Source organism: Gadus macrocephalus, chromosome 9, assembly GCF_031168955.1.
Source record: "Gadus macrocephalus chromosome 9, ASM3116895v1".
Classification (NCBI taxonomy): Eukaryota; Metazoa; Chordata; class Actinopteri; order Gadiformes; family Gadidae; genus Gadus; species Gadus macrocephalus.
Genome location: NC_082390.1, coordinates 16,526,275 through 16,547,094, shown reverse-complemented (window position 1 = coordinate 16,547,094; position 20,820 = coordinate 16,526,275). Strand labels below are relative to the sequence as shown.

The window sequence follows — 20,820 nt, the reverse complement described above, 5'->3', positions numbered from 1 at the left end:
CCATACAGCCATCCATCTATCTGCCCATCCCATCCATCCACCCATACAGCCATCCATCTATCTGCCCATCCATCCCTCCACCCATACAGCCATCCATCGTCTATCGTTTTATCCAGATCGATCGATAGGTACCTTTGATGGCGTAACAGCAGCTCACATTAAAAACACAATTTTAATAGTGATCATGATGTTAGGGCAAATATAATAAAATGAATGTCTCAATCAAAGATGTTATGTTTTTTTTAAATACAAGTTAGCTGACCTATAAAGCAAACCAGTGCAACGAAGGCGACAAAGATATCTATATTCTTTCCATCTTCCCATCTATCTATCGTTTCATCCGTCCATCTTCATCTTACATCCAATCAGGCGGGGGGGGGAATCCCCTCGCAGTCTGACGTTATTCAAACCTTTAACAACGCGTCACATTTAGCTGACAGGGTCATCGTCACTTTGAAGGGCTTGGGGACTACCCCATAAAACAGATGATTTCTGCCACAAACAAACACTGAAGGCACGCGCACACACACACACACCACACACACACACACACACACACACACACACACACACACACACACACACACACACACACACACACACACATATGCCCACCTGCATATTGAGTGACTGGTCTTGTTTACCCACCCCCTCCCCAGACACATTGAGAACTGGAAGGGCCTGCAGATGCTGAGAGACATGGACATTGAGCTCTACACTGGACTGGAAAGACTGTGAGTAGTACACACACATCAAATTACTGTAAAGGTCCTGACCTTAATGGGGTCCCCTGCTGTGGAATTCTTGGCTGTTTGCATGCGTGCACGCATTTGTTTGGGCTGCGTTGGTACTGATAAACGTAGACGTAAACGTATATATCATATTTTTTTCTAAGTCAAAAAGACTGAATATGGGAAGTAACTGTGTGTGTGTGTGTGTGTGTGTGTGTGTGTGTGATACAGCACCATTACAAAGAGCGGCTTGAACTTCCATCCAGGCTCGGGCTTTCTCAAAGAAACCCCCATCTGCGCTTTATGTAAGTATATTTATATTTAAATGTAGTAATGTAATGTATATTATGCAAAGTCATACATAGAGCCCCTCCCCATTGCTTTCACACACACACGTGTCGTGCACACACAATCACACAATCACACATATGCACATACACAAACAAACTGTCTCTCTCTCTCTCTCTCTCTCTCTCTCCCTCCCTCCCCCTCTCTCTCTCTCTCTCTCTCTCTCTCTCTCTCTCTCTCTTCTCTCTCTCTCTCTCCTCTCTCTCTCTCTCTCTCTCTCTCTCTCTCTCTCTCTCTCTCTCTCTCTCTATCTCACACACGAACACACACATACAAACACACTCACAGCATGCTACAGACAACCTCTCCTCCTGTATCTCCTTCCTCTGTTGCTTTCCAATCCTCAAAGACTAGATAGAAGGGACACATGCAAGTCTACTTTGTCATCTGTGTTTACCCATGCAAGGCAAGGCTTTGCATAATCACAGATATGGCCCATATTTTAATTTGCATTCTTTCCGGTGTTTTGTAGGAGGACTGATGCGTGTGTGTCTATGCTCGCAAGAGCAGTGGGAGTCGATATGTAAAAATGCTCCCTGACCCAGCCAATCCCTCTCCCTCTTCCCACGTCCCAAGAACCCCAGAGTGACTCACTATGTCAGAATAAATTCCAGGGTATAAATAAACGAACAAATACATATATCCACATCGCAAAATTGTTATGGAGCCGGTTGAGTTCTATAATGCAATATAACACAATACAATGCAATACAATATACCTGTTTAGATATTAAACTCCATATTATTTTTGAGGCCATATTGTTGTGGGAGCTACCCGGAATGCTTCAGCGCATGTGCTAACCAGTGACCAGTGAGAGTATTCCCACTTGTGCTCGAAAGGCGTACATATTGTAAAGGGTGAGGTTATTTTTAAAAACCCGCCATGGTGTCTAGTGGCATTATATAACATTATATAATGTGAACATGTAGCCCAGATATATAGTGGGTATGGACCTGGAAAAGGAGGCTCTACAGTTAATAAAACATAAAATAGCCATTATCTTGCCATTTGCTGCGGTTGTCTTCACCTTTCATATTCATATCCTTTACACACCCTTATTGTATGGATGTAAAGGTTATATTTAACCTTTCCTTCAGGGTATATGTGTTAAAATTCCAGGAGAGAAACTGAATTATCAACAGCAAAACCTCTATGCGAAAAACACCTTGGACACAGACCTGCCCGCGGACATGGTTGGCCGCTGAACCCGATAAACAAGCACATTACTATCCTTGCATTCAAACATAACAAATTAAACTGGTCTTAAATGCATATGCAACAGCTTGGCAACAAGTTTGTTTTGGCATGGCAACAATCTCTAAAGAGCGAGCTCAGGCCAATCAGTGAGTGTACTGGCTCTATATGGGGGCGGCCATCTTGGGGCTGTTGAGACAGCAGGAAGTGGACAGATGGTGTTTGTTTCTTTTTATTTGCGGGATGTGTTCTTCACCATCTCTGTCTCTCTCTGTGTGTGTGTGTGTGTGTGTGTTGTGTGTGTGTGTGTGTGTGTGTGTGTGTGTGTGTGTGTGTGTGTGTGTGTGTGTGTGTGTGTGTGTGTGTGTGTGTCTCTGGGTGGGTGAGTGAGTGTGCGTGCACTGCAGGCGCATGTTTTTGTGTGTGTGCGTGTTTGTGTGTGTCTTTGTGTGTTTACTTGCATGTGTGTATGTGTTTGTGTGTATGCAAATACTGTGTGTAATGCTGAGACAAACACAGGTGGTTGATTTCCAACACTGCCACTGTTTCCTACTATATCTAAAAGGTGACCAAGGTCACTAAGAAAGTATGTTTTATATGATCCTCAGACACAGAGATAACGTGTGGTATTTTGCTCATTTAATCTCATGCAATGTATACATTTACTAATAGCAGCCAATCCAAATTCTCAGGTCCAAATTAAAGCCCTGGTTTGATTGATAGAAGAGGCACCCTTTTTCGAACGTCATACAACTGACTAGCAAGACCTCTGCAACTTAGAGGCGAGCACCGTTACACACACACAGACACGCACAGTCACACAAGCACACACACACACGCACACACACACACACACACACACACACAGACATACACACACACACACGCACACACACGTACACACACGCACCACACACACAACACACACACGCACACACCGCACACACACGCACACACACGCACACACACGTACACACACATAGACAGACTGAAAGACTGACAGCTTTAATCAACATTGCAACACCTGTCATTGTTCACTCCAATCAGTGGTTCTTGAAATAACTCATGTTTTTTTGTGTGTGTGTGCGTGTGTGTGTGTGCGAGTGTTTGTGTGTGTCCGTGTGTGCGTGTGTGTGTGGCTGCCTCTGTTGGGATGCAGTGTAGGGCGTGTTGTGTACAGTGTGGAAGTTCCGTTTTCACACTCATTACAGATAATGAGCTTCAAGGCAATAGTATAGTCTATCCGTATATGTATATAGATATATATTGCTCTGTCCCCATCCTGACTCCCTCCTTCTCTCCCTTCGCAGTCTCTTCCTTGTCCTTCACCTGAATTTTTATACTGTCATTATCTGCACACATCCATCTATTGTTATTGTTGTTGTTATTTTGTTTAGTCATATCTCACTTCAACACCGGAATGTTCCTGTTCTGATGACGGCCTTTTTCTTTTCATTTCCCATTATCTTTCAGTCTCTCAATGGCTCCTGAATAAGCCCCTCGTCTCCTTTCCTCTCGCCCTGTACACTCTTGCTGTCCTCCATCCTCTTTTATTTTGACATTGCCATTGGTTTCTGATTGCCTGTGAAGCCAGCAGCTGCCCTCAGTTACTTACATATTCACACCTCTGCATGGGTTCAGAGAATCTCCGGGGCTACCACTGTCTCCTTTATCTCGTCTGTTACCTCATCCACCCTGCCTCCAAACTCGCCCTCCACCTGGCTTGACAACCTACTTATTGTAGATCCATTTTAAGACCTTTCAATCATTTCTTGCTAAAGCAGTGCTTTGAGTGGCTGGGAGGTGGTGTCCTCTACAGCCTAGTGGGTGTTCTTTTAAAGCCATAAACCGGCTATAAAAAAATAAAATAATCCATAAACCGTATTTATTGCCATACAAAGAGATGCAGGACCAAAAGTTAAGACTAAGTAGATTGATGCTTGGTAAATGTTGAAAAATGTACTTTATCCAACTATTAAAACAAAATCAAATGATAAACATACTCTAGCAAGCAATAGACCAAGCTGTATAGTGTGGTGTGTTTTATGCACCAAAGTCACTTACTAGCTTCTGAAAATTTGGTTTACAGTGCTTTATTATGAATACATTATGATGTCAGGTGGGGTTTGTAGCCTAGGCTGTACTTTTCGACACACTTCACCATGTTTTGCTGGCAGAGGAAGGGTATGCTTGCGGAGGTTGTGGTTGGCTGGGCTTGTGTTCTTTCAATGACAAGGCAACTCTTACAATGTGTGTGTGTGTGTGTGTGTGTGTGTGTGTGTGTGTGTGTGTGTGTGTGTGTGTGTGTGTGTGTGTGTGTGTGTGTGTGTGTGTGTGTGTGTGTGTGTGTGTGTGTGTGTGTGTGTGTGTGTGTGTGAGATTGTGTGCGTTATTGTGAATGTGTTTGTGTGTGTGTGTGCGCATATCAAAAAAGGACTAAAAAAAACTAGATAGTAGCTAGCAGGTTTGCTGGCCTAGCACATGGCGTTGCGAATATTTATTTTACGTTTTAAGAGTTGCATTCACTTTCAACAGCTGTTGAAAAGAGTTTTTTTTATCTATCATTGTATCATTGCAGAAATGCAACTGCAGCAATAGACGCCACCTGCAGCCGTATTTGCCCTACTCTAAACTGTTTGTGAATATTGTCCATGAGCAACACTGGAACTTCCTTTCTTTAGCCACAATAGTTCGGAAAAAACATGTGAGACAAAAAAAGCATGAATTTTTTTCACAGTATTGTCCCTCTAGCAATCTGCTTATACGGATTTAGATACGACATTAAAGTCTTGTTATTCCTTGTGACAAAATACAACTATCTGAAGATTGGTTTAATCTAGAAAAATCTATCTTAAGACTATAGTATACATATAACACCTAAATATAGCTATTTTGTTCTCAACAGAGAACTGGATGGGTAGTATTTACCTCCGTAACATATTTGCATTCAATCACAATGTGTTGCTGCTCTGCAACCTTCCTATTTGTATAGCTCTTCAAGTTTACACTCTGGCACAACAAAATAAAATCATCAACCCAATGTTGTCCCAAGCACCCAATATTTTAGTGGATGGCAACCTACATTTGTCAGCTGGATGGCCCTATCCAGAACTGTCGACTCCTGCAAAACACAACAAGACACAAACAAAAACACACACCCTGAATGAGAGAGAGAGAGAGAGAGAGAGAGAGAGAGAGAGAGAGAGAGAGAGAGAGAGAGAGAGAGAGAGAGAGAGAGAGAGAGAGAGAGAGAGAGAGAGAGAGAGAGAGAGAGAGAGAGAGAGAGAGAGAGAGAGAGAGAGAGAGAGGCGTTTTCCAATTTACTTGCTGCTTATAGTTTATGAGGGACTCAGAGAAAGTTGAAGAGTACTGAGAGAACATTAGAAGGGCCGGTAATCAGGCGTAAGTCAAATGTGCCGAAATGTTGAAGTATGGGCGGGATAACAGTGAATAATAGCCCACTTTAAGCCCATATGTCGGGCGATGCAACCCTCCATCGTGATCAGGCTACTCACCCTACTGGCCACCCTATCATTTCTAGCCTATCATTTCTACATTCTAACATTTTTGACATTATTGAAACATGATTTATTGGGTCACATTGCTGACCACAGTATTCATTAGCCTATGGAGACATCCTCAGCATAAAAAGGTACTATGTAGTGTTAGCGACATTAGCACTAGGTTCTTATTCTGTATTTAGACATGCAACCCTTGACCTGGCAGTCCTCTCTTCCATGTCCTCTCTCTTCCCCATAATTGCATCCCAGCACCTTGCAGCTGATCCCTGGTAATCGCATGCATTGTTGCGGTCGAATATACATGTAAAACAGAAAGGAGACTGAGATTGTGAAAAGAGATGTTGCAAATCTCCCTCTCTGCACAAGCCTCTCCCTATGACACTTGTTCCCTCTCTCTCCCTCCCTCTCGCTCTCTCCGCCTCCCCTCCACTGTCTTGGCTCCTCTGTTACTCTTGCTTTGCATTCTCTATGTGGTGTGAGAGGAATACTGATCAGGCCCATCATTTAAGATGCTATGAATAATAAACACTGTTACATCACAGAGTGAGAGAGACAGACCAGACCACAGAGAGAGAGAGAGAGAGAGAGAGAGAGAGAGAGAGAGGAAGATGGACCCGAAAGGTGAAAATAGAAGAAGAGTAGGTGTTCCTGCGTCACAAAGAAATAAAAACATTGAATTGGTTTAGAAGTGCTAAATAGAGAGAGAGAGAGAGAGAGAGAGAGGGAGAGAGAGCAAGAGAGAGCAAGAGAGAGACATAGGGTCAAGATGCAACTATTTCACCATCATTAAATCTACCACCTTCAAGCATAGCCTGAGTGTAGCTAATGATAACATAGATATGATTCTAATAACAGCTTTCCGAATATGTTAGCTTTGTTAGATGAAATAGCAAACCAACCTATAAAATAGACTCCAGGCCGTCTTATAACTAAATATGTAATTTATATTTAAGAAAGTTCATGTAAACATTAAAACATTTATGGGAAGCCGCATGGGATAAACAGATAATGAATTAATTATTAGAAAAATATCATTAAGACGATTATTGCACATTTTTGGAAAAAGATTTCCATAAAATCCATGAAAAGGAACATATTGGAAGATATATTATGCTCTCAAATCATCAGACGATCACACAATCAACATCCAAATCTTGTCTTATGGGGGCAGTAGAACTATACTCCAAATAACAACATGCCGAGTGAAGGCAAAGCAGCTACATTGACTTTTAATATCTTCAATAATTATTCACAACGGAACAATAATCATCCTTTTTCTTGTGGGCTTCACCAGCTGTACTTAACAACAAAGATCTGAGAAACGTAAGAGCCCCCCGGAAAAAAAAGACACAACATTTAAAATATTAATGATTAAATGCCGTCATGTTTTTTTATACCTTTCATACTTAAAGAAAAGCAGGTGAAGCGAGGGAGATAAAAGTGGGGGAAGATGAAAGGGAAGATGAAGGAGCTGTGCTGGCGGGATGCAGTTGGGGCTCAGGGAGGTAGAGAACACACCGACACACACACGGTGTCAGGCTGGGGGACTGGGTGGGGATTACCAGGGCGTTTGGTGTTTCACAGTAAAGGGGTTAGCAATGGATGATGCGTTTCTCCCTACTGTTCCCGCCCTTTTCTCATATCTCTCTCTCTCTCCCCCCTGCCCCCCCCCCCCCCCCCCCCCCCCCGCACCTTTTTATTGTATCCTCTTTATTATTCTGCCTCAGCAACGTCTCATTTTAGGGCAGGTATTCTTTTTTTATTTCCCCCTCTTACTGCCTTGGCGTCAGAGGGGAGAGACGATGCGCGAGTGGACCCTAATAAAAGCTTATCGCTCCCTCCCTCCATCATCCCTCCCTCACTTTCTCAGTCTTCATCGCTCTCTGCCTCTGAGTCATGCAAACATGTACACACCGACAAACACACAACACACACACACACACACACACACACACACACACACACACACACACACACACACACACACACACACACACACGCAAACACACAAACGGATGCACATGCGAACAGATGCACACATGGACACACTCACATATACACATAAAAACGCACGCACAAATGCATACACAAACGCACACACATAAACACACACATACACACATACGTACATACATACCAACCGTATCTGCAAGCACATTCATACAGATACTTAGAAAAAATAGGACATGCACATGTATGCTTCATCAACACACACAGCCAGTCATATAAATATGCACAGAGATGCTGCACCCACGCAAACAGACGAGTGTGAAGAGGCAGTGTCTGGTGGGTTTACACAATGGGGATATAGGAATAGAGCAGTGCTGTCAGTTTCTCAATGTGCCAGCTCCTGACAAAGAAATCCCTCGCTCCCTTTCTCTCTCGCTCTCTCTCTCTCTCTCTCTCTCTCTCTCTCTCTCTCTAACTCTCTCTCTCTCCCCCTCCCTCCCACTCTTCCTCCCTCTCTTCCCCCCTCTCTGACTGCCCCATTCGGGTGCTTCTGAACCCTCCCACTTGGAGTAGTTACAAGCCTGGGAGAACACTGCACGCACACACATACAAACACACACACAAACACACTTGCACGCACATGCTTACACACACACACACACACACACACATACACACACACACACACACACACACACACACACACACACACACACACACACACACACACACACACACACACACGCACACACTGGTGCACACAAAGGCAAACAGGGCAGACCTGGGGGGGAACAAAGTGAATAGCAGAACAGGAGAGCAGTCCTGTTTCTCATGCAAACTGCTGACAAACCAGCGGCGCCCCACGTGAACGGAACAGGCGTCAGGAAGAAGCGGCCTCAGAGAGAGGAGACACGCACAGACACACTGCAGCGGAACCAGAAGCCTCCTTTCATCTCATTGGTTCTTTTTGGCCATTGTCGTGCGTCTAACTTGTCTTTTTGCTCGTGTGTGTGTGTGTGTGTGTGTGTTTGTTTGTGTGTGTGTCAACGTGACTCTGTGTGTTCGTATCTGTGTTCGTATGTGTTAGTGTATTTTTAAAGCGGTGTCTGTGTGTTTGTGTGTGTGTGTTTGTGTGTGTGTGTGTGTGAGTGTGTTCATAGCGGGTATTGTGTGTCTGTCAACGTGAGTCTGTGTTCGTATCTGTGTGAGTGTGTGTTTAAAGTGGTGTGTGTGTGTGTGTGTGTGTGTGTGTTTGTGTCTGCGTGTGGCGGGTGTATTTGTGTGTCTGTGCCATACTGGTGTGCGTGTCTACACTTGATGGTGCGTGGCCGGCGTCATTTGGTTCCACATCCGTTGTGTGATGTATACGTGTGTGTGTGTGTGTGTGTGTGTGGGTGGGTGTGTTTAAGGCAGAGTCGCCCGCGTTGCTTTGGTTTGCTGGTCTCGCTGAGCAGCGGTGGATGAGGTGGGTGGCTCCGGCGCAAGGACAACTCTCTGAGAGCGCTCCTCAAATTTCAATTAGGTTCAAGTCCGGGCCGTGCGTGGAGCCCGGGGAGGAGGCGCATTGGTATGCTCGGCACGGAGCCACTCCAGAGTTATCTCCCCTTTCCTCTCGCTTGTTGTTGTGCCGGGAGATGACTTCTCGCCCTGATTTGAGGTCATGGGCACTCAGGAATGGGGGGTTGGGTGGGGGGGGGTGTGAGGGGGTGGGCGGGTGGGCCGGTGAGTGTGCGTTCCCCCTCCCTCTGTGTTTAGAAAGGGTGTGTGGAGAGTGGGCTTTGTACGACGCATGCAAAACGAGTCGCTGTTTGGTTTTGGAAGAAAGAGGGGAGAATGGGCGGGTGTTGAATGTCTGTCCGAGTTGCGTGTGCATGAGACGGGGGGAACGATCGGGACAAGCACATCGCCTCACGCTGCCCTGTTGCCTCCTTGTTGCCGTATATAAGAGATGCAAAAGAAAGTTGTGTAGAACATATATATCAACGCCTATCCAACAACACACATAAAAAGCATTGCAGTCAGTGCCAAATTATTCAAGGCTGTATTTAGCTCCTTGTGAGACAATTTACAGCTTTGAAACCATTTACTGAAATGAATTGAACCGGTGCCATTTTGCTGTCCCCAGATCTCTTTATATCTTCCTCTAACCAGGTCAACAGTGAGTGAGGGGCTTGTTCTGTGTAATTTGTCTTTGCGTGTGTTTACTCTCCCCTAGACGCAGACAAGCACACACCCACACACACCCACCGCAAACACACACACACACACACACACACACACACACACACACACACACACACACACACACACACACACACACACAGACACACAGACACACAGACACACACACACACACACAGACAGACACACACACGTTTGCTGTCCTTGATCACCCTTGGTAGACAGCTAATGGATTGATACAGTCACTTTGTTGTTGTGTGTGTGTGTGTGTGTGTGTGTGTGTGTGTGTGTGTGTTTATGGGTGTATGGGTGTGCATGGGGGAGGGGGGGAGTAGGTGTTTTGTGCGAGTGACTTTACATATCAAGTGTGCATATGTTCATGGGGTTTTAAATATAGCTGTGTTTTTTTGCGACGCCCTTTGTTTGTCCCTCCATGCAAATAGCCATGCGTGGGCTGATGCGTCGACGTGTTTGTGCTTAATTGTGTGTCTGGATGCATCGATGCGTGTGTGCTTGGATGTGTTGCTCTATCGTGCCCTGTGTAACGTAATTGGGATCGCGGCAGTCACGGACGTAAAATGGCTTTTTTGCCTCCATCATCTTTTGTTTGGCGTGCGTTAATTGAATTGTAACCCCTTAATAGACCAAAATAACACTGTTGTGTATGTGTGTGTGTGTGTGTCAAATCAAAGTGGATACATTTATAGCGATGCTTGCGTGGATGTTGAGACCTATGTGTTATGACTAGTATGTTCAGGCGCAAATCTGTTTATTTATTAATATGCTTGTTTCGTTTCATACGTAGCGAGCCGATTACATTTTCATAGTCTGTGGATAAATGCGCATCAAGGGGAACTTTGCAGAACTGTATTGAAACAAAGCAGTCATGAATTGTATTAAGGTGCTCTTTTCTTTCTTCTGTCACTCACAATGACATTTTACATGTGTCTGTGTGTGTGTGTGGGGGTGTTTGTGTGTGCGTGTGTGTGCGTGTGTGTGTGTGTGCGTGTGTGTGTGAGAAAGAGGGGGTGCCAGGGAGAGACCGATTTTCTAAGGGATTGATTAAGAAGCAGTGATACGAAGCCCCCTGTAGAGCGATCGCTTTTAAAAGGCACTGTCACACGCGACCAGATAGACAAAAGACAGAAAGAAAGAAAGAGATAAAGAAACACTTATTCTACCGTAGAAGATACAAAAGGGGCACGATAATGAGCGTCAGGTGTCCGGCAAGGTGCCTCGCGGGGAAATTGATTAGATTTTTAATATATAAATATACAAAGAGCTATTGAGCTCACTAGAAGTATCTCCTTTGTAAATATCCTTTTGGACAACAATAAGCCTAGTATGAATCCCCTACTGACTGGAGAGACAGGTAGTGCTGCCTGGTCAGGCTTTGTGTCAGATAACATATTACGGGGAGATAGAGTGCACACGTTCGGCTCTGCGAATCATAAGCTTGACCGCCAACCCCCGTCCATCATTGTCGCATTATGCTGATCTCCAGGGTTATATTCCCAAACATTATGTATCGTTTTTTCTTTCTTTTCCCCCCCCCCCTCCAATTACCTTGAACACCACCCTAACGGGTAACACACTGGTTGTGTGACCAAAAAGCTGCGGGTTTGGATTCCTTTGCTCCACCGGAAAAAAAACATCAAAACAAAGTGCTCCCAAACAAGCTTGTTCGTTTTCTTTTGATAAACGGCTGCAATTCGCTGTCATGTTTCGGCTTATCTTGTTAGCAGAACTCTTAAAAGTGGAGCTGGTGACTAGAAAAGGGGTTACGTAAACACCGAGATCTTACCTCACCCATTGTCAGTTCTGCCGCTAGGCACGGCTGCACACACACACCGCGTAGCCGATGACAAACAACTCCTCACCAAACTCATTCTGACATATTCAATTCACGTTAAATGCGTGTAATGACTGCCAGCCTTCTTTCTTCATTTCTTCATCCCTTCCTTAATATGCATACAACTACATGACACACACGCACACAAGCAAACGTTTCGCAGCTCACCCCGATGTCATAGCTTGTTATGGACGTAGAGTATCAGAAATCATCTGCATTATGCCAAGTGATAAAGAGTATACTTTAGTTTCACTTGCCCTGACTCCAGCGAAAATCGTTTCCAAAGTCTCTGCATAGCTCGGTTTCTCAATGCCGTGTATATCAATGATTCACACCGTTGTATTTCACTGCTCTGTTGTTGTCGGACGGCCTCCGGTGAGTCTTCTCCCTCCAGCCTCGCATCCGTTACTGCGGAACGGCTTGATGTCAGCATTGACATTAGTTAGTGTAAATAGCAAGAGCAACGGCAGGAACAGCCTCACAATAGTGGTGAGAAATAGGTGTGAAGCTGATCAGACGGAGAATTCGGTCCCAATGAACAGGCTCTCAGCTGATCATATCTGTGGCTATTGAAGTATAAAGGACATTCTCTTTCATCCCCGACCACCTTTCACCTAGCGCCGCTACGTCCAGAGAGGTCATGCGGTGGACCTTCTCCCTCTGGCACCCAACCTCCACAACCCGTGTCTTTGATGAGCGTGAATTAAATGGCCACACACACACACACACACACACATACACACGTATTTGCCGCCACACATTGTGCGCAATGAGACGCGGGTATGCAAATGCGGGTGAAGGATATGATAATTTGCAAATTGAGGGGAAAAGAGCTATGATCACAAAGATCAACCGAGGGATATGACAATACGCCGTGTTTAGACCACGCTGAGGGCAGATCAAGATTAACGCAGCATCTGGCGGTTTATTCCCAGAAGCAATAGAGAGATCCTACGTTGATTTCATTGGGAAGGGGCCCGGTCGGCGGTATCCATTAAGCATTGTACAGCAGGGACCTCCTGTAACTCCACTTAAAACCTTTCCAACCATTTCTCTGCCAACATAGCAGCGGATTAAAAGAAGTGCTTTACCTACCACAGTCTTAGTGCAGCTTGACTCGCCGTTCTCCCAAGAGGCCCGCGAACAGGCCCCGGTGGAGTGTTTACAAACCCCTGCTACCGCGCGCTGGAAGGGACTATGCGGGCAGTGTTTCAAGGAAATTTTACCCCATTTAAACAGTAAATGTATAGTTTATGTATTGGAGACACTGTCAATGGCGAATAGCGTTACTCTCACAGACGGAGATAAAAATAAGTAAAATGCTACTTTGGGTTGCCAAATATACTTTAGCTGTTGTTAATGTACCTGGGCGGCCATCCCAATTTAACACTGCATCAGGTTGGTGACTGGCTTGATACTTGTCATGGTGGCCAATCGTAGCCAACTAGATGGATATTGAAACATCATATCAATATATGAGATCTCTTCCGGACCTCTACCAGTAAATACCTACTGTTTTCACATGTTTCCCTGGAGGTCAGCGGATACAGTGGATGTGACGCCATCGACACGCAACCTCACCAAATCAAACAGTCTGTTACTTTGAATAAAACGATGGATTTCACTGGGTTTGATCATTGCTGACACCATTCGGGCTCATGTCAGAACAAACAACAAAATATGTAACATGGTCTAGTCATTTCAAGATATTTAAATGCGGAAATGTTACATATACTTTAATGAGTGAGCTTGAGCAGAGTGCAGTTTACTTACCGGCCAAAAGATGAGTAGTGAGAAGGAATTTCTGAATCTTCTAGCCCCTTTTGAACTCACTATAGAAGCGCCATCCAACGCACTGCACTGGGCCTTGAGATCATTCTCCATCTAGCAGACTTTTAGATATTGAAGGATGGTTGAGATCTACACAAACGTCTAAGATAGATCTACTGACACAATATTTTTTTTTTTGTGGAATTGATTGAAAAAAGGATTCTGTCTCCATATTTCTGACACATTCTGTCCTTCTGCCCCTGATATTGACATGGTGAAAGCATTCTTATTGGCGAGTTACAGCAAGACTAATCTAGAGAGATTCATGTTGGTCGTTAATGTTGGCAGAAAGTACTAGATTCCCACCACAACATAACAAACGACTATACATACCCATAGCGATGAGACAAGCTTCAGAGCGTCTTGGCTGAAGATCTCCACTTGAAGATAGGGTGGCATGGGGGGGAAGTTACTAATGACTTAACCCTTATAAGGTGTTCGGGTCTGTGGGACCCGTTTTCAGTTTTTAGCTTTATAAAAGTGATACAAATAATTATTATTTTGAACTAAGATTCATTGGCTTTGGCTCATTTTCTGTGAGGAACATGAATCAGAAAACATTTTCAATGACCCCCCCCTGTATACCCCCCCATCACATTTCTATTACACACAGGGTGTTCGGGTCCAGTGGACCCGGAGCTAGTTTAAGTGTGGAAATCATAGGTTCTGTGCACCCTCATTTTCCCTTCTTCCTCTGTGTGTGTGTGTGTGTGTGTGTGTGTGTGTGTGTGTGTGTGTGTGTGTGTGTGTGTGTGTGTGTGTGTGTGTGAAAGAGAGAGGGGGAAAGAGAGAGGGGGAAAGAGTAAAGCAGGTGAATGGGCCCTTGGTGTGAGCACCCACAGTGTGCACCCACTGTTCCCGCACAAGGTTGCAAAATTGGAGCACCCAACACTATCAAGCTTGGGGACCTGACACTATAAAAAAGCTCTGTCAGCGTGGTTCCATACCACAACTGATCAAGATGGCAAAGCAATTCTCTGTTCAGACTGCCTTACAGCTGATATTTGAAGAGACAGAGGGTTTTGATGGTGATGCAGAGGAAATAAGTTCGGAAAGTGAGGATAACATTTCAGAGTTTGAAGAGGAGGATGAGCATCAGCCAGCTCCGAAACGTAAAAGAGCCTCAGGACTAGCCCTTCAGCAGCCAGGACAAGCCTGCGAGCAGCAAGCCCCTGGACCATCCCGTGAGCAGGCAGGACCAGCCCGCAAGCAGCCAGCCCCAGGACCATCCCGTGGGCAGCCAGGACCAGCCCGCGAGCAGCCAACCCCAGGACCAACCCGCGAGCAGCCAACCCCAGGACCAACCCGCAAGCAGCCAGCCCCAGGAACAACCCGCAAGCAGCCAGCCCCAGGACCATCCCGTGAGCAGCCAGGACCAGCCCGTGAGCAGCCAACCCCAGGACCAACCCGCGAGCAGCCAACCCCAGGACCATCCCGCAAGCAGCCAGCCCCAGGAACAACCCGCAAGCAGCCAGCCCCAGGAATAACCCGCAAGCAGCCAGCCCCAGGAACAACCCGCGAGCAGCCAGGCCCAGGAAAAACCCGCAAGCAGCCAGCCCCAGGAACAACCCGCAAGCAGCCAGATGTAGGACCAGCCCGTCAGCCAAAAAGAAACGCTGTGAAGTGTGTGGACCCATGATGGACAGAGAAACACAATATATGCAACCAGTGCAAAAAATACATATGCAATACACACACAGTGAGACTCTGCCCCTCATGTGTGGTATAGTCTGATATACGTATAATGGCCGTGTTCAAAGGCTTTAATGTGTTGTTCAGACAGATGTTATTGAGTATGTTTCAATTTCTAATGATGTTGATTATTTCCCAGTTATGCCTGTTTTATGAGGCATTTCCTTATTTTGTTGCATTTTAATGCAAAAAGAAACAAAAACGAGTGGCACCTCTATTCATAAATGTGATTTAACAAAGGTAAAGTGAACAAATTTAACATATGTGTTGTTTATATTACTTGCAATTGGGATGAAGTAACCATCTGGTGAGTATTTAAAAAAAAAAAAGTTTGATTATGTTGAATTAAAAGGCCTAAAATGCAATGGGTCCACCAGACCCAGCAGCACCTCCTGTGTAACAAAAACACGAACACCCTATGAGGGTTAAGGACTTTCATGTCGTTCAGATCCGCTGATTCAAACGATGGTGCTGAGTCAAAGTAATGAAAGTTTGTTGCTGCCTTTTGACAGGCCGAGAGCAGCAGTACCAGACTGTACCAGATTTAACCTGTTATTAAATCAAGACACATGAGAGCTTGGCAATGGCCTGCTCACTACACACAGACCCGGCATTGTCAGATCATAACCAGAGGAGGGACTGTTGTTGTTGTTGCTGCGAGACATCTGATGACCAAATCTGTCTCCTTGTGGTTCCTTCTATTTTTTTTTTTTCTTTATTGGAAAGCTGCTTTATTTCTTCCGAATGGCAGCTTTGATCGGAAGTGGTGCCCTTGAGCAACTTGAGTGGATAGCTCTCTGAGGCGCTCCGAAGGAAAACTGGCGACACACAGTGCGGTTGACCTCTTAGTAGTCAATTGTGTTTTTCAGTCACACAGATGTGTACACAAAATACCCACTCACAAACAGCTACCATTCATACACAGAAATATGGCCCACATGTATGACCAAATGCAAAATGGATATACAGCAACACACAGAGACACGGCCAGACTTGCACACACACACACACACACACTCACAGACACACAAAATAGTCTGCACGTGTTCGGTATCTTAAATATGAAATCATACTTTCAACTGCGTTGTAGCCGCTCTGACCTTTCTGCTGAAAATGCATTTTGCATACTGAGGAGGATTGATCACCGGAATGAGGTAGAGAGAGGGAAAGAGACAGTGAGAGAGACTGAAACAAAAAGAGAATGCGTTTTTTTGTAGCATCAAGTGGATGAAGTATTCCCTCAACGTTCTTCCTCGCTTTCACACTCACGCTCACAGGCTGAGCACGTTGCTACATCTGTAGAGCTGAGCACATGCTCATACTCAAATAGCACCTTAGCGTGTGACGCTCGTTGTGTGTGTGTGTGTGTGTGTGTGGGTGTGTGTGGGTGTGTATGTGTGTGAAAACAGCATGGTGCTGTCCCAGTTTGGAAGCCTCATACAACATATATCCAGAACTCTCACTCTGAAAGGAAGCTCGAGCCCGTTGCCTATCATCTGTTCTGCGCAACCATCTCTCCAACAGGTGTTTAATAGTGTCTGCAATGACACGGCTTTCACCTTTTGATATGATTTTAAAAGGGCTTCCTTATTGTTGTGTATAATATTTTGGTCAGTCATGCGTTGATAAATGCTTCCGTGATGCGTCTCTGTAAATCGTCCGATCGTCCGGATATTGCAATGGCGAGTGAGTTTTGCTGAAAAGGTTAGACGTAACTTGAGTAATGGTTTCCATTCTCAATGTCCACAGATTACATTTTGGTGTCCTTTAGCCCTACGCCTACCCACCCCCACGCACACCAACTCTGTCAACGTTCTCATTGCGTCAGAGAGGTTGCATGCGTTAAATAATAAATAAAGTAAATTATCTGAGAGGGCACGCACGCACGCACGCACGCACGCACACACACATGCTGCGGTATGTGACGTGCAAACATTGATTTTCATATCAACGATGAAGCTATTTGTAGCACTGCAGTGATGAAGCCAAATTTCAGCCTCCATACTCATTCCCTGGCTTTCTCGAAGGCCTATGCCATTATAAGCATAGGTATAATACCTAGCTTGCCTTAAAGGGACTCTCACTTTTGTTGCATTTTTACACTTTTTTTGGATAAGGTTAAATTGGTATTAATAAGGTAATAACACTCTAATATGCAAGACAGACCCACCAGGAGTAAAAACAAACAATTATTTTACTCTCATAATATTTAGTGAAAACTTCAACCAATAAAATTCTTCGGACCGAAGGACCTTATTGGCCGACAGACCTGTCTGTTTGCTGCATGGATATATAAGGTTTTCCGTTTGCTTCTTGTGGCGCATTCGGGCCCGCGTCATCAAGGCGCGTCCTCAACTAGAGGGTTTGTTTTGATTCCACGGCAGACAGTAGCGAGTAGCGACCGTAGCGACTGACGATGGCAGACCAAAGTGGTCCACGGCGTACTGAAACTGCACCATTCAGTCCGATTAGGGGACTCATCTCGGACTCGGACTCACAGAGTTACCCTCCTCTGGAGCCTCAGGAAGACCTCCAGACTGTTGGCCACCAACTGCACCATTCAGTCCGACAAGGGGACCCAATTCGGCCTCAGAAGCCAAGTGGTCCTGCTCCCCTGGATGATTCTCAGGACCTCCAGACCGTTGGCAACCAACCGCCACACTCAGTCCGATTACGGGACACATTTCGGACTAAGACGCGACGTTGTCCCGCTACTCTGGAGCTCCAGGAAGACCTCCAGACCGTTGGCACCCAACCGCACCACTCAGTCCGATTACGGGACCAATTTCGGACTCAGACGCGACGTTGTCCCGCTACTCTGGAGCTCCAGGAAGACCTCCAGACCGTTGGCGACCAACCGCCACACTCAGTCCGACAAGGGGACCCGATTCGGCCTCAGAAGCCAAGTGGTCCCGATCCCCTGGATTATTCTCAGGACCTCCAGACCGTTGGCAACCAACCGCCACACTCAGTCCGATTACGGGACCCATTTCGGACTAAGACGCGACGTTGTCCCGCCAACGGTCTGGAGGTCTTCCTGGAGCTCCAGAGTAGTGGGACAACGTCGCGTCGGAGTCCGAAATGGGTCCCGTAATCGGACTGAGTGTGGCGGTTGGGTGCCAACGGTCTGGAGGTCTTCCTGGAGCTCCAGAGTAGCGGGACAACGTCGCGTCTGAGTCCGAAATGGGTCCCGTAATCTGACTGAGTGTGGCGGTTGGGTGCCAACGGTCTGGAGGTCTTCCTGGAGCTCCAGACTAGCGGGACAACGTCGCGTCTGAGTCAGAAATGGGTCCCGTAATCGGACTGAGTGTGGCGGTTGGTTGCCAACGGTCTGGAGGTCTTCCTGGAGCTCCAGAGTAGCGGGACAACGTCGCGTCTGAGTCCGAAATGGGTCCCGTAATCGGACTGAGTGTGGCGGTTGGTTGCCAACGGTCTGGATGTCTTCCTGGAGCTCCAGAGTAGCGGGACAACGTCGCGTCTGAGTCCGAAATGGGTCCCGTAATCTGACTGAGTGTGGCGGTTGGGTGCCAACGGTCTGGAGGTCTTCCTGGAGCTCCAGATCTGGAGCTCCAGGAAGACCTCCAGACCGTTGGCACTCCAGACCTCCACGTTGTCCCGCTACTCTGTTTGTAATGCTCATACACCTTTCTTATCAGTGGGACCACTGTCCTTCAACATGGGGTCTCAAAACTGTATCACACGAAGCCCATAAAATTACAGTGAGCCACCTGCTAAATTTCTTGTTTACTAGACCCCTGGTAGATATTATGACCCCTGGGAGTCTAAACACAACCCATGGGAGTCTAGAACTTTTGTAAAATAACGCTGAGTTTTGTACTTTTGTAAAATAACGCTTAGGGGGTGGGGCATTGGAGGAAGGCGGGATGATTTGAATGTGCTGTAATTCTCAAATGCAACAAAGGTGAGAGTCCCTTTAACAACGTAATTTGCAGACACAAATATTCCTTTTAGAGCTAAATTCACTACTCTACTGCGTTAGTTCACTTGGGCTACTGTATCCAACTGGTCGTCTGCGTTTTCACAGACAGGATGTCCAATATCAAGGCAATACATTTGAATGTTACATTTCTTTAGTAATGGGATTCTCATGCTCTCCTCACAAGCGAACACAACCGAAACAGAGAATGGACATCCTTCCTGCAGACGCAGAAAGCTCCCACCCTCTTCTCCTTTCACCCTTTTCTTCCCAATTTCTGTTTTTCCACTTATGTCTATCCCTCCTTCCCTCTCTTCCTTTCTTTCCTCCCATAAAAAACAATTGGTGTCACAGCCTCCGAAAGTGTTCCTTGAAAAGAGCAAGAGAGGCCATCGGCTAATCCAAGTCAGAAACATTTCAGGCTCTCGGCCTGTCTTACTCCGTATCACTCCATCCATCTCTATCTCTCTTCCTCCTATCTCTATCTGTCTTCCTGTCATGACAGGTGTTCTTCACTTTTTACGACCTGTCAGTTCAACATAATGTGCATCCCAGACGGATTTTATTCTTGGACCTAGTAAAGTTATGTGTGGGTTGCACAGCATGTCTTGAGCTTGTGCATAGAATATGACTCGCATTTGCCTCGTTAATCGCTCTCGCTCTCTCACTTTACCTCTCTCTCTCCTTCTCTCTCACTGTTTGTTTGCCCTCTCTCCCTTTTCTCTCTCTCCAGTTCTCTCTTTTTTCTCTCTCTATGGGTCTCTCTTTTTCCTCTCTCTCTTTCTCTCTCCTCTCTCACTCACTGTGGAAGACACGCCTGCACACACAAAAATACCCAAAAGCGCACACAGCCAAACTCTTGCAAATGTAGTGTTGTGTGTGTGCCACTGTGTACGTATCGCCTCGCATGTATAACGTTGATATATATAAATCATAAATCGTGGATAGGTCAACAAAGTTGCTAAGAGAGTTATGTTTGTTGCGAGAAACAACACTCCGTGGTCCCGATCTGAGATCCGGTTGGCTGCCCCTTTTGGGTCTTCCATGTCCCTCCGTTTGCTTTCGAAGTCTATGAGCTGAACAAAGCCACTGTCTGGACCCAGAGTCAGTCCTATCCGTGCACACTTTTTAATAAGGAGAGGGATTTTCAATTCAAAAGCCCTCTGCTGTACTCACCTGCTCTCAGTCTTTGCCATCTGTCGATTTGCCTCCCTGTCCCTCTGCCCTTGTACCACCACTCTGTTACTCTGCGATGGAGACATCTCTCACTGCTTGTCACTGTAGAGAGAGAGAGAGAGAGAGAGAGAGAGAGAGAGAGAGAGAGAGAGAGAGAGAGAGAGAGAGAGAGAGAGAGAGAGAGAGAGAGAGAGAGAGAGAGAGAGAGAGAGAGAGAGAGTATGCCTGTGTGTTTACCTGTGTGTTTACCTGTGTGTGTGTCTCTGTGAGAGTGTTGTACACGTGTGCTATGCGTCTGTCTGTCTGTCTGTCTGTCTGTGTGTAATGGGGTATTAGAGCCAAGGAACAGTATCGAGGTGGGACATTGATAAGGTCATTGTGTGTGTGTATATGGATTTGTGTGTTTG

At 45.8% G+C, this 20,820-nt stretch overlaps 1 long non-coding RNA gene across 1 annotated transcript in view; it reads left to right on the top strand.

Moving 5' to 3' along the window:
* The window catches only part of LOC132464670 (uncharacterized), a 33,751-nt gene that overhangs the window by 10,802 nt on the left and 2,129 nt on the right, over positions 1 to 20,820 (top strand). Inside the window, exons 2-3 of the long non-coding RNA XR_009527321.1 lie at positions 660 to 734; positions 963 to 1,036. This is a non-coding gene — a long non-coding RNA (uncharacterized LOC132464670). The remainder of the gene's footprint in view (positions 1 to 659; positions 735 to 962; positions 1,037 to 20,820) is intronic.